This window comes from Salvelinus namaycush, chromosome 30 (assembly GCF_016432855.1).
Source record: "Salvelinus namaycush isolate Seneca chromosome 30, SaNama_1.0, whole genome shotgun sequence".
Taxonomy (NCBI): Eukaryota; Metazoa; Chordata; class Actinopteri; order Salmoniformes; family Salmonidae; genus Salvelinus; species Salvelinus namaycush.
The window spans coordinates 18946788-18957824 of NC_052336.1; positions in this window are offsets into that span (position 1 = coordinate 18946788).

The window sequence follows — 11037 nt, forward strand, 5'->3', positions numbered from 1 at the left end:
GATGTTATGACAACTGGCCCTGATGTTTCTTCACCTGTTGTTGTGGTCTGTGATGTTGAAGTAGAGGTTTCAACAATAACAGTGGTGGAAGTGGTTGTTGGGCCGGAGGTGACTTCTTTAGGTGGCTTTGTGGATGTTGATGAAATTGTCTCATTTGTGGTTTCTTCAACTGTTGTAGTTCCACCTGTTGTAGGTGTAATTACCATTGCAGTTGTTGTTAAAGTAGTGGGATTGGATGTTATGACAACTGGCCCTGATGTTTCTTCAGCTGTTGTTGTGGGCTGTGATGTTGAAGTTTCAACAATTACAGTGGTGGAAGTGGTTGTTGGGCCGGAGGTGACTTCTTTAGGTGGCTTTGTGGATGTAGATGAAATTGTCTCAGTTGTGGTTTCTTCAATTCCTGTAGTTCCACCTGTGGTAAGTGTCGTTGTTGTTGGTGCAATTGTAGTTGTTATTAAAGTAGTGGGATTGGATGTAATGACTATTGGCCCTGATGTTTCTTCACCTGTTGCTGTGGGCTGTGATGTTGAAGTAGAGGTTTCAGAAATTACAGTGGTGGAAGTGGTTGTTGGGCCGGAGGTGGCTTCTTTAGGTGGCTTTGTGGATGTAGATGAAATTGTCTCATTTGTGGTTTCTTCAACTGTTGTAGTTCCACCTGTTGTAGGTGTAATTACCATTGTAGTTGTTGTTAAAGTTTTGGGATTGGATGTTATGACAACTGGCCCTGATGTTTCTTCACCTGTTGCTGTGGTCTGTGATGTTGAAGTAGAGGTTTCAACAATTACAGTGGTGGAAGTGGTTGTTGGGCCGGTGGTGACTTCTTTAGGTGGCTTTGTGGATGTAGATGAAATTGTCTCATTTGTGGTTTCTTCAACTGTTGTAGTTCCACCTGTTGTAGGTGTAATTACCATTGTAGTTGTTGTTAAAGTTGTGGGATTGGATGTTATGACAACTGGCCCTGATGTTTCTTCACCTGTTGTTGTGGGCTGTGATGTTGAAGTAGAGGTTTCAGAAATTACAGTGGTGGAAGTGGTTGTTGGGCCGGAGGTGACTTCTTTAGGTGGCTTTGTGGATGTAGATGAAATTGTCTCAGTTGTGGTTTCTTCAATTCCTGTAGTTCCACCTGTGGTAAGTGTCGTTGTTGTGGGTGCAATTGTAGTTGTTGTTAAAGTTGTGGGATTGGATGTTATGACAACTGGCCCTGATGTTTCTTCACCTGTTGTTGTGGGCTGTGATGTTGAGGTTTCAACAATTACAGTGGTGGAAGCGGTTGTTGGGCCGGAGGTGACTTCTTTAGGTGGCTTTGTGGATGTAGATGGAATTGTCTCCGTTGTGGTTTCTTTAATTCCTGTAGTTCCACCTGTGGTAGGTGACGTTGTTGTTGGTGCAATTGTAGTTGTTGTTAAAGTTGTGGGATTGGATGTTATGACAACTGGCCCTGATGTTTCTTCACCTGTTGTTGTGGTCTGTGATGTTGAAGTAGAGGTTTCAATAATTACAGTGGTGGAAGAGGTTGTTGGGCCGGAGGTGACTTCTTTAGGTGGCTTTGTGGATGTAGATGAAATTGTCTCCGTTGTGGTTTCTTCAATTCCTGTAGTTCCACCTGTGGTAAGTGTCGTTGTTGTGGGTGCAATTGTAATTGTTGTTAAAGTAGTGGGATTGGATGTTATGAAAACTGGCCCTGATGTTTCTTCACCTGTTGTTGTGGGCTGTGATGTTGAGGTTTCAGAAATTACCGTGGTGGAAGTGGTTGTTGGGCCGGAGGTGGCTTCCTTAGGTGGCTTTGTGGATGTAGATGGAATTGTCTCCGTTGTGGTTTCTTCAATTCCTGTAGTTCCACCTGTGGTAGGTGACGTTGTTGTTGGTGCAATTGTAGTTGTTGTTAAAGTTGTGGGATTGGATGTTATGACAACTGGCCCTGATGTTTCTTCACCTGTTGTTGTGGGCTGTGATGTTGAGGTTTCAGCAATTACAGTGGTGGAAGTGGTTGTTGGGCCAGTGGTGACTTCTTTATGTGGCTTTGTGGATTTAGATGGAATTGTCTCATTTGTGGTTTCTTCAACTGTTGTAGTTCCACCTGTTGTAGGTGTAATTACCGCCGTAGTTGTTGTTAAAGTTGTGGGATTGGATGTTATGACAACTGGCCCTGATGTTTCTTCACCTGTTGCTGTGGGCTTTGATGTTGAAGTAGAGGTTTCAACAATTACAGTGGTGGAAGTGGTTGTTGGGCCGGTGGTGACTTCTTTAGGTGGCTTTGTGGATGTAGATGAAATTGTCTCATTTGTGGTTTCTTCAACTGTTGTAGTTCCACCTGTTGTAGGTGTAATTACCATTGTAGTTGTTGTTAAAGTTGTGGGATTGGATGTTATGACAACTGGCCCTGATGTTTCTTCACCTGTTGTTGTGGGCTGTGATGTTGAGGTTTCAGCAATTCCAGTGGTGGAAGTGGTTGTTGGGCCGGAGGTGACTTCTTTAGGTGGCTTTGTGGATGTAGATGAAATTGTCTCCGTTCTGGTTTCTTCAACTGTTGTAGTTCCACGTGTGGTAGGTTTAGTTACCTCAGTAGTTGTGGTGGTTGAAGTCGTGGGAGTGTAATCAATGACAACTGGCCCTGATGTTTCTTCACCTGTTGTTGTGGACTGTGATGTTGAGGTTTCAACAATTACAGTGGTGGAAGTGGTTGTTGGGCCGGAGGTGGCTTCTTTAGGTGGCTTTGTGGATGTAGATGGAATTGTCTCATTTGTGGTTTCTTCAACTGTTGTAGTTCCACCTGTTGTAGGTGTAATTACCATTGTAGTTGTTGTTAAAGTTGTGGGATTGGATGTTATGACAACTGGCCCTGATGTTTCTTCACCTGTTGTTGTGGTCTGTGATGTTGAAGTAGAGGTTTCAACAATAACAGTGGTGGAAGTGGTTGTTGGGCCGGAGGTGGCTTCTTTAGGTGGCTTTGTGGATGTTGATGAAATTGTCTCATTTGTGGTTTCTTCAACTGTTGTAGTTCCACCTGTTGTAGGTGTAATTACCATTGTAGTTGTTGTTAAAGTTGTGGGATTGGATGTTATGACAACTGGCCCTGATGTTTCTTCACCTGTTGTTGTGGGCTGTGATGTTGAAGTAGAGGTTTCAACAATTACAGTGGTGGAAGAGGTTGTTGGGCCAGAGGTGACTTCTTTAGGTGGCTTTGTGGATGTAGATGAAATTGTCTCCGTTGTGGTTTCTTCAATTCCTGTAGTTCCACCTGTGGTAAGTGTCGTTGTTGTGGGTGCAATTGTAATTGTTGTTAAAGTAGTGGGATTGGATGTTATGACAACTGGCCCTGATGTTTCTTCACCTGTTGTTGTGGTCTGTGATGTTGAAGTAGAGGTTTCAACAATAACAGTGGTGGAAGTGGTTGTTGGGCCGGAGGTGACTTCTTTCGGTGGATTTGTGGATGCTGATGAAATTGTCTCATTTGTGGTTTCTTCAACTGTTGTAGTTCCACCTGTTGTAGGTGTAATTACCATTGCAGTTGTTGTTAAAGTAGTGGGATTGGATGTTATGACAACTGGCCCTGATGTTTCTTCAGCTGTTGTTGTGGGCTGTGATGTTGAAGTTTCAACAATTACAGTGGTGGAAGTGGTTGTTGGGCCGGAGGTGACTTTTTTAGGTGGCTTTGTGGATGTAGATGAAATTGTCTCAGTTGTGGTTTCTTCAATTCCTGTAGTTCCACCTGTGGTAAGTGTCGTTGTTGTTGGTGCAATTGTAGTTGTTATTAAAGTAGTGGGATTGGATGTAATGACTATTGGCCCTGATGTTTCTTCACCTGTTGCTGTGGGCTGTGATGTTGAAGTAGAGGTTTCAGAAATTACAGTGTTGGAAGTGGTTGTTGGGCCAGTGGTGACTTCTTTAGGTGGCTTTGTGGATGTTGATGAAATTGTCTCATTTGTGGTTTCTTCAACTGTTGTAGTTCCACCTGTTGTAGGTGTAATTACCGCCGTAGTTGTTAAAGTAGTGGGATTGGATGTTATGACAACTGGCCCTGATGTTTCTTCACCTGTTGCTGTGGGCTGTGATGTTGAAGTAGAGGTTTCAACAATTACAGTGGTGGAAGTGGTTGTTGGGCCGGAGGTGACTTCTTTAGGTGGCTTTGTGGATGTAGATGAAATTGTCTCCGTTGTGGTTTCTTCAATTCCTGTAGTTCCACCTGTGGTAAGTGTCGTTGTTGTGGGTGCAATTGTAGTTGTTGTTAAAGTAGTGGGATTGGATGTTATGACAACTGGCCCTGATGTTTCTTCACCTGTTGTTGTGGGCTGTGATGTTGAGGTTTCAGAAATTACAGTGGTGGAAGTGGTTGTTGGGCCGGAGGTGGCTTCTTTAGGTGGCTTTGTGGATGTAGATGAAATTGTCTCATTTGTGGTTTCTTCAACTGTTGTAGTTCCACCTGTTGTAGGTGTAATTACCATTGTAGTTGTTGTTAAAGTTGTGGGATTGGATGTTATGACAACTGGCCCTGATGTTTCTTCACCTGTTGTTGTGGGCTGTGATGTTGAAGTAGAGGTTTCAACAATTACAGTGGTGGAAGTGGTTGTTGGGCCGGTGGTGACTTCTTTAGGTGGCTTTGTGGATGTAGATGAAATTGTCTCAGTTGTGGTTTCTTCAACTGTTGTTTTTCCACCTGTGGTAGGTGTAGTTGTTGTGGGTGCAATTGTAGTTGTTGTTAAAGTTGTGGGATTGGAAGTTATGACAACTGGCCCTGTTGTTTCTTCACCTGTTGTTGTGGGCTGTGATGTTGAGGTTTCAACAATTACAGTGGTGGAAGCGGTTGTTGGGCCGGAGGTGACTTCTTTAGGTGGCTTTGTGGATGTAGATGGAATTGTCTCCGTTGTGGTTTCTTTAATTCCTGTAGTTCCACCTGTGGTAGGTGACGTTGTTGTTGGTGCAATTGTAGTTGTTGTTAAAGTTGTGGGATTGGATGTTATGACAACTGGCCCTGATGTTTCTTCACCTGTTGTTGTGGGCTGTGATGTTGAGGTTTCAGAAATTACCGTGGTGGAAGTGGTTGTTGGGCCGGAGGTGGCTTCCTTAGGTGGCTTTGTGGATGTAGATGGAATTGTCTCCGTTGTGGTTTCTTCAATTCCTGTAGTTCCACCTGTGGTAGGTGACGTTGTTGTTGGTGCAATTGTAGTTGTTGTTAAAGTTGTGGGATTGGATGTTATGACAACTGGCCCTGATGTTTCTTCACCTGTTGTTGTGGGCTGTGATGTTGAGGTTTCAGCAATTACAGTGGTGGAAGTGGTTGTTGGGCCAGTGGTGACTTCTTTATGTGGCTTTGTGGATTTAGATGGAATTGTCTCATTTGTGGTTTCTTCAACTGTTGTAGTTCCACCTGTTGTAGGTGTAATTACCGCCGTAGTTGTTGTTAAAGTTGTGGGATTGGATGTTATGACAACTGGCCCTGATGTTTCTTCACCTGTTGCTGTGGGCTTTGATGTTGAAGTAGAGGTTTCAACAATTACAGTGGTGGAAGTGGTTGTTGGGCCGGAGGTGACTTCTTTAGGTGGCTTTGTGGATGTAGATGAAATTGGCTCATTTGTGGTTTCTTCAACTGTTGTAGTTCCACCTGTTGTAGGTGTAATTACCATTGTAGTTGTTGTTAAAGTTGTGGGATTGGATGTTATGACAACTGGCCCTGATGTTTCTTCACCTGTTGTTGTGGGCTGTGATGTTGAGGTTTCAGCAATTCCAGTGGTGGAAGTGGTTGTTGGGCCGGAGGTGACTTCTTTAGGTGGCTTTGTGGATGTAGATGAAATTGTCTCCGTTCTGGTTTCTTCAACTGTTGTAGTTCCACGTGTGGTAGGTTTAGTTACCTCAGTAGTTGTGGTGGTTGAAGTCGTGGGAGTGTAATCAATGACAACTGGCCCTGATGTTTCTTCACCTGTTGTTGTGGACTGTGATGTTGAGGTTTCAACAATTACAGTGGTGGAAGTGGTTGTTGGGCCGGAGGTGGCTTCTTTAGGTGGCTTTGTGGATGTAGATGGAATTGTCTCATTTGTGGTTTCTTCAACTGTTGTAGTTCCACCTGTTGTAGGTGTAATTACCATTGTAGTTGTTGTTAAAGTTGTGGGATTGGATGTTATGACAACTGGCCCTGATGTTTCTTCACCTGTTGTTGTGGTCTGTGATGTTGAAGTAGAGGTTTCAACAATAACAGTGGTGGAAGTGGTTGTTGGGCCGGAGGTGACTTCTTTAGGTGGCTTTGTGGATGTTGATGAAATTGTCTCATTTGTGGTTTCTTCAACTGTTGTAGTTCCACCTGTTGTAGGTGTAATTACCATTGTAGTTGTTGTTAAAGTTGTGGGATTGGATGTTATGACAACTGGCCCTGATGTTTCTTCACCTGTTGTTGTGGGCTGTGATGTTGAAGTAGAGGTTTCAACAATTACAGTGGTGGAAGAGGTTGTTGGGCCAGAGGTGACTTCTTTAGGTGGCTTTGTGGATGTAGATGAAATTGTCTCCGTTGTGGTTTCTTCAATTCCTGTAGTTCCACCTGTGGTAAGTGTCGTTGTTGTGGGTGCAATTGTAATTGTTGTTAAAGTAGTGGGATTGGATGTTATGACAACTGGCCCTGATGTTTCTTCACCTGTTGTTGTGGGCTGTGATGTTGAGGTTTCAGAAATTACCGTGGTGGAAGTGGTTGTTGGGCCGGAGGTGGCTTCTTTATGTGGCTTTGTGGATGTAGATGGAATTGTCTCATTTGTGGTTTCTTCAACTGTTGTAGTTCCACCTGTTGTAGGTGTAATTACCGCCGTAGTTGTTGTTAAAGTAGTGGGATTGGATGTTATGACAACTGGCCCTGATGTTTCTTCACCTGTTGCTGTGGGCTTTGATGTTGAAGTAGAGGTTTCAACAATTACAGTGGTGGAAGATGTTGTTGGGCCGGAGGTGACTTCTTTAGGTGGCTTTGTGGATGTAGATGAAATTGTCTCATTTGTGGTTTCTTCAACTGTTGTAGTTCCACCTGTTGTAGGTGTAATTACCATTGTAGTTGTTGTTAAAGTTGTGGGATTGGATGTTATGACAACTGGCCCTGATGTTTCTTCACCTGTTGTTGTGGGCTGTGATGGTAAGGTTTCAGCAATTACAGTGGTGGAAGTGGTTGTTGGGCCGGAGGTGACTTCTTTAGGTGGCTTTGTGGATGTAGATGAAATTGTCTCTGTTCTGGTTTCTTCAACTGTTGTAGTTCCACGTGTGGTAGGTGTAGTTACCTCAGTAGTTGTGGTGGTTGAAGTCGTGGGAGTGTAATCAATGACAACTGGCCCTGATGTTTCTTCACCTGTTGTTGTGGACTGTGATGTTGAAGTAGAGGTTTCAACAATTACAGTGGTGGAAGAGGTTGTTGGGCCGGAGGTGACTTCTTTAGGTGGCTTTGTGGATGTAGATGAAATTGTCTCCGTTGTGGTTTCTTCAATTCCTGTAGTTCCACCTATGGTAAGTGTCGTTGTTGTGGGTGCAATTGTAGTTGTTGTTAAAGTAGTGGGATTGGAAGTTATGACAACTGGCCCTGATGTTTCTTCACCTGTTGTTGTGGGCTGTGATGTTGAGGTTTCAGAAATTACCGTGGTGGAAGTGGTTGTTGGGCCGGAGGTGGCTTCTTTAGGTGGCTTTGTGGATGTAGATGGAATTGTCTCCGTTGTGGTTTCTTCAATTCCTGTAGTTCCACCTGTGGTAGGTGACGTTGTTGTTGGTGCAATTGTAGTTTTTGTTAAAGTTGTGGGATTGGATGTTATGACAACTGGCCCTGATGTTTCTTCACCTGTTGTTGTGGGCTGTGATGTTGAGGTTTCAGAAATTACAGTGGTGGAAGTGGTTGTTGGGCCGGAGGTGACTTCTTTAGGTGGCTTTGTGGATGTAGATGGAATTGTCTCCGTTCTGGTTTCTTCATCTGTTGTAGTTCCACGTGTGGTAGGTGTAGTTACCTCAGTAGTTGTGGTGGTTGAAGTCGTGGGAGTGTAATCAATGACAACTGGCCCTGATGTTTCTTCACCTGTTGTTGTGGACTGTGATGTTGAAGTAGAGGTTTCAACAATAACAGTGGTGGAAGTGGTTGTTGGGCCGGAGGTGACTTCTGTAGGTGGCTTTGTGGATGTAGATGAAATTGTCTCCGTTGTGGTTTCTTCAATTCTTGTAGTTCCACCTGTAGTAGGTGTAGTTGTTGTGGGTGCAATTGTAGTTGTTGTTAAAGTAGTGGGATTGGATGTTATCACTACTGGACCTGTTGTTTCTTCACCTGTTGTTAGGGGCTGAGATGTTGATGTAGAGGTTTCAACAATTACAGTGGTGGAAGTGGTTGTTGGGCCGGTGGTGACTTCTTTGGGTGGCTTTGTGGATGTAGATGGAATTGTCTCAGTTGTGGTTTCTTCAACTGTTGTTGTTCCACCTGTGGTAGGTGTAATTACCGCCGTAGTTGTTGTTAAAGTTGTGGGATTGGATGTTATGACAACTGGCCCTGATGTTTCTTCACCTGTTGCTGTGGGCTTTGATGTTGAAGTAGAGGTTTCAACAAGTACAGTGGTGGAAGTGGTTGTTGGGCCGGAGGTGACTTCTTTAGGTGGCTTTGTGGATGTAGATGAAATTGTCTCATTTGTGGTTTCTTCAACTGTTGTAGTTCCACCTGTTGTAGGTGTAATTACTGCTGTAGTTGTTGTTAAAGTAGTGGGATTGGATGTTATGACAACTGGCCCTGATGTTTCTTCACCTGTTGTTGTGGGCTGTGATGTTGAGGTTTCAACAATTACAGTGGTGGAAGTGGTTGTTGGGCCGGAGGTGACTTCTTTAGGTGGCTTTGTGGATGTAGCTGAAATTGTCTCCGTTGTGGTTTCTTCAATTCCTGTAGTTCCACCTGTGGTAAGTGACGTTGTTGTTTGTGCAATTGTAGTTGTTGTTAAAGTTGTGGGATTGGATGTTATGACAACTGGCCCTGATGTTTCTTCACCTGTTGTTGTGGGCTGTGATGTTGAGGTTTCAGCAATTCCAGTGGTGGAAGTGGTTGTTGGGCCGGAGGTGACTTCTTTAGGTGGCTTTGTGGATGTAGATGAAATTGTCTCCGTTCTGGTTTCTTCAACTGTTGTAGTTCCACGTGTGGTAGGTTTAGTTACCTCAGTAGTTGTGGTGGTTGAAGTCGTGGGAGTGTAATCAATGACAACTGGCCCTGATGTTTCTTCACCTGTTGTTGTGGACTGTGATGTTGAGGTTTCAACAATTACAGTGGTGGAAGTGGTTGTTGGGCCGGAGGTGGCTTCTTTAGGTGGCTTTGTGGATGTAGATGGAATTGTCTCATTTGTGGTTTCTTCAACTGTTGTAGTTCCACCTGTTGTAGGTGTAATTACCATTGTAGTTGTTGTTAAAGTTGTGGGATTGAATGTTATGACAACTGGCCCTGATGTTTCTTCACCTGTTGTTGTGGTCTGTGATGTTGAAGTAGAGGTTTCAACAATAACAGTGGTGGAAGTGGTTGTTGGGCCGGAGGTGACTTCTTTAGGTGGCTTTGTGGATGTTGATGAAATTGTCTCATTTGTGGTTTCTTCAACTGTTGTAGTTCCACCTGTTGTAGGTGTAATTACCATTGTAGTTGTTGTTAAAGTTGTGGGATTGGATGTTATGACAACTGGCCCTGATGTTTCTTCACCTGTTGTTGTGGGCTGTGATGTTGAGGTTTCAGCAATTACAGTGGTGGAAGTGGTTGTTGGGCCAGTGGTGACTTCTTTATGTGGCTTTGTGGATTTAGATGGAATTGTCTCATTTGTGGTTTCTTCAACTGTTGTAGTTCCACCTGTTGTAGGTGTAATTACCGCCGTAGTTGTTGTTAAAGTTGTGGGATTGGATGTTATGACAACTGGCCCTGATGTTTCTTCACCTGTTGCTGTGGGCTTTGATGTTGAAGTAGAGGTTTCAACAATTACAGTGGTGGAAGTGGTTGTTGGGCCGGAGGTGACTTCTTTAGGTGGCTTTGTGGATGTAGATGAAATTGTCTCATTTGTGGTTTCTTCAACTGTTGTAGTTCCACCTGTTGTAGGTGTAATTACCATTGTAGTTGTTGTTAAAGTTGTGGGATTGGATGTTATGACAACTGGCCCTGATGTTTCTTCACCTGTTGTTGTGGGCTGTGATGTTGAGGTTTCAGCAATTCCAGTGGTGGAAGTGGTTGTTGGGCCGGAGGTGACTTCTTTAGGTGGCTTTGTGGATGTAGATGAAATTGTCTCCGTTCTGGTTTCTTCAACTGTTGTAGTTCCACGTGTGGTAGGTTTAGTTACCTCAGTAGTTGTGGTGGTTGAAGTCGTGGGAGTGTAATCAATGACAACTGGCCCTGATGTTTCTTCACCTGTTGTTGTGGACTGTGATGTTGAGGTTTCAACAATTACAGTGGTGGAAGTGGTTGTTGGGCCGGAGGTGGCTTCTTTAGGTGGCTTTGTGGATGTAGATGGAATTGTCTCATTTGTGGTTTCTTCAACTGTTGTAGTTCCACCTGTTGTAGGTGTAATTACCATTGTAGTTGTTGTTAAAGTTGTGGGATTGGATGTTATGACAACTGGCCCTGATGTTTCTTCACCTGTTGTTGTGGTCTGTGATGTTGAAGTAGAGGTTTCAACAATAACAGTGGTGGAAGTGGTTGTTGGGCCGGAGGTGACTTCTTTAGGTGGCTTTGTGGATGTTGATGAAATTGTCTCATTTGTGGTTTCTTCAACTGTTGTAGTTCCACCTGTTGTAGGTGTAATTACCATTGTAGTTGTTGTTAAAGTTGTGGGATTGGATGTTATGACAACTGGCCCTGATGTTTCTTCACCTGTTGTTGTGGGCTGTGATGTTGAAGTAGAGGTTTCAACAATAACAGTGGTGGAAGTGGTTGTTGGGCCGGAGGTGACTTCTTTAGGTGGCTTTGTGGATGTTGATGAAATTGTCTCATTTGTGGTTTCTTCAACTGTTGTAGTTCCACCTGTTGTAGGTGTAATTACCATTGCAGTTGTTGTTAAAGTAGTGGGATTGGATGTTATGACAACTGGC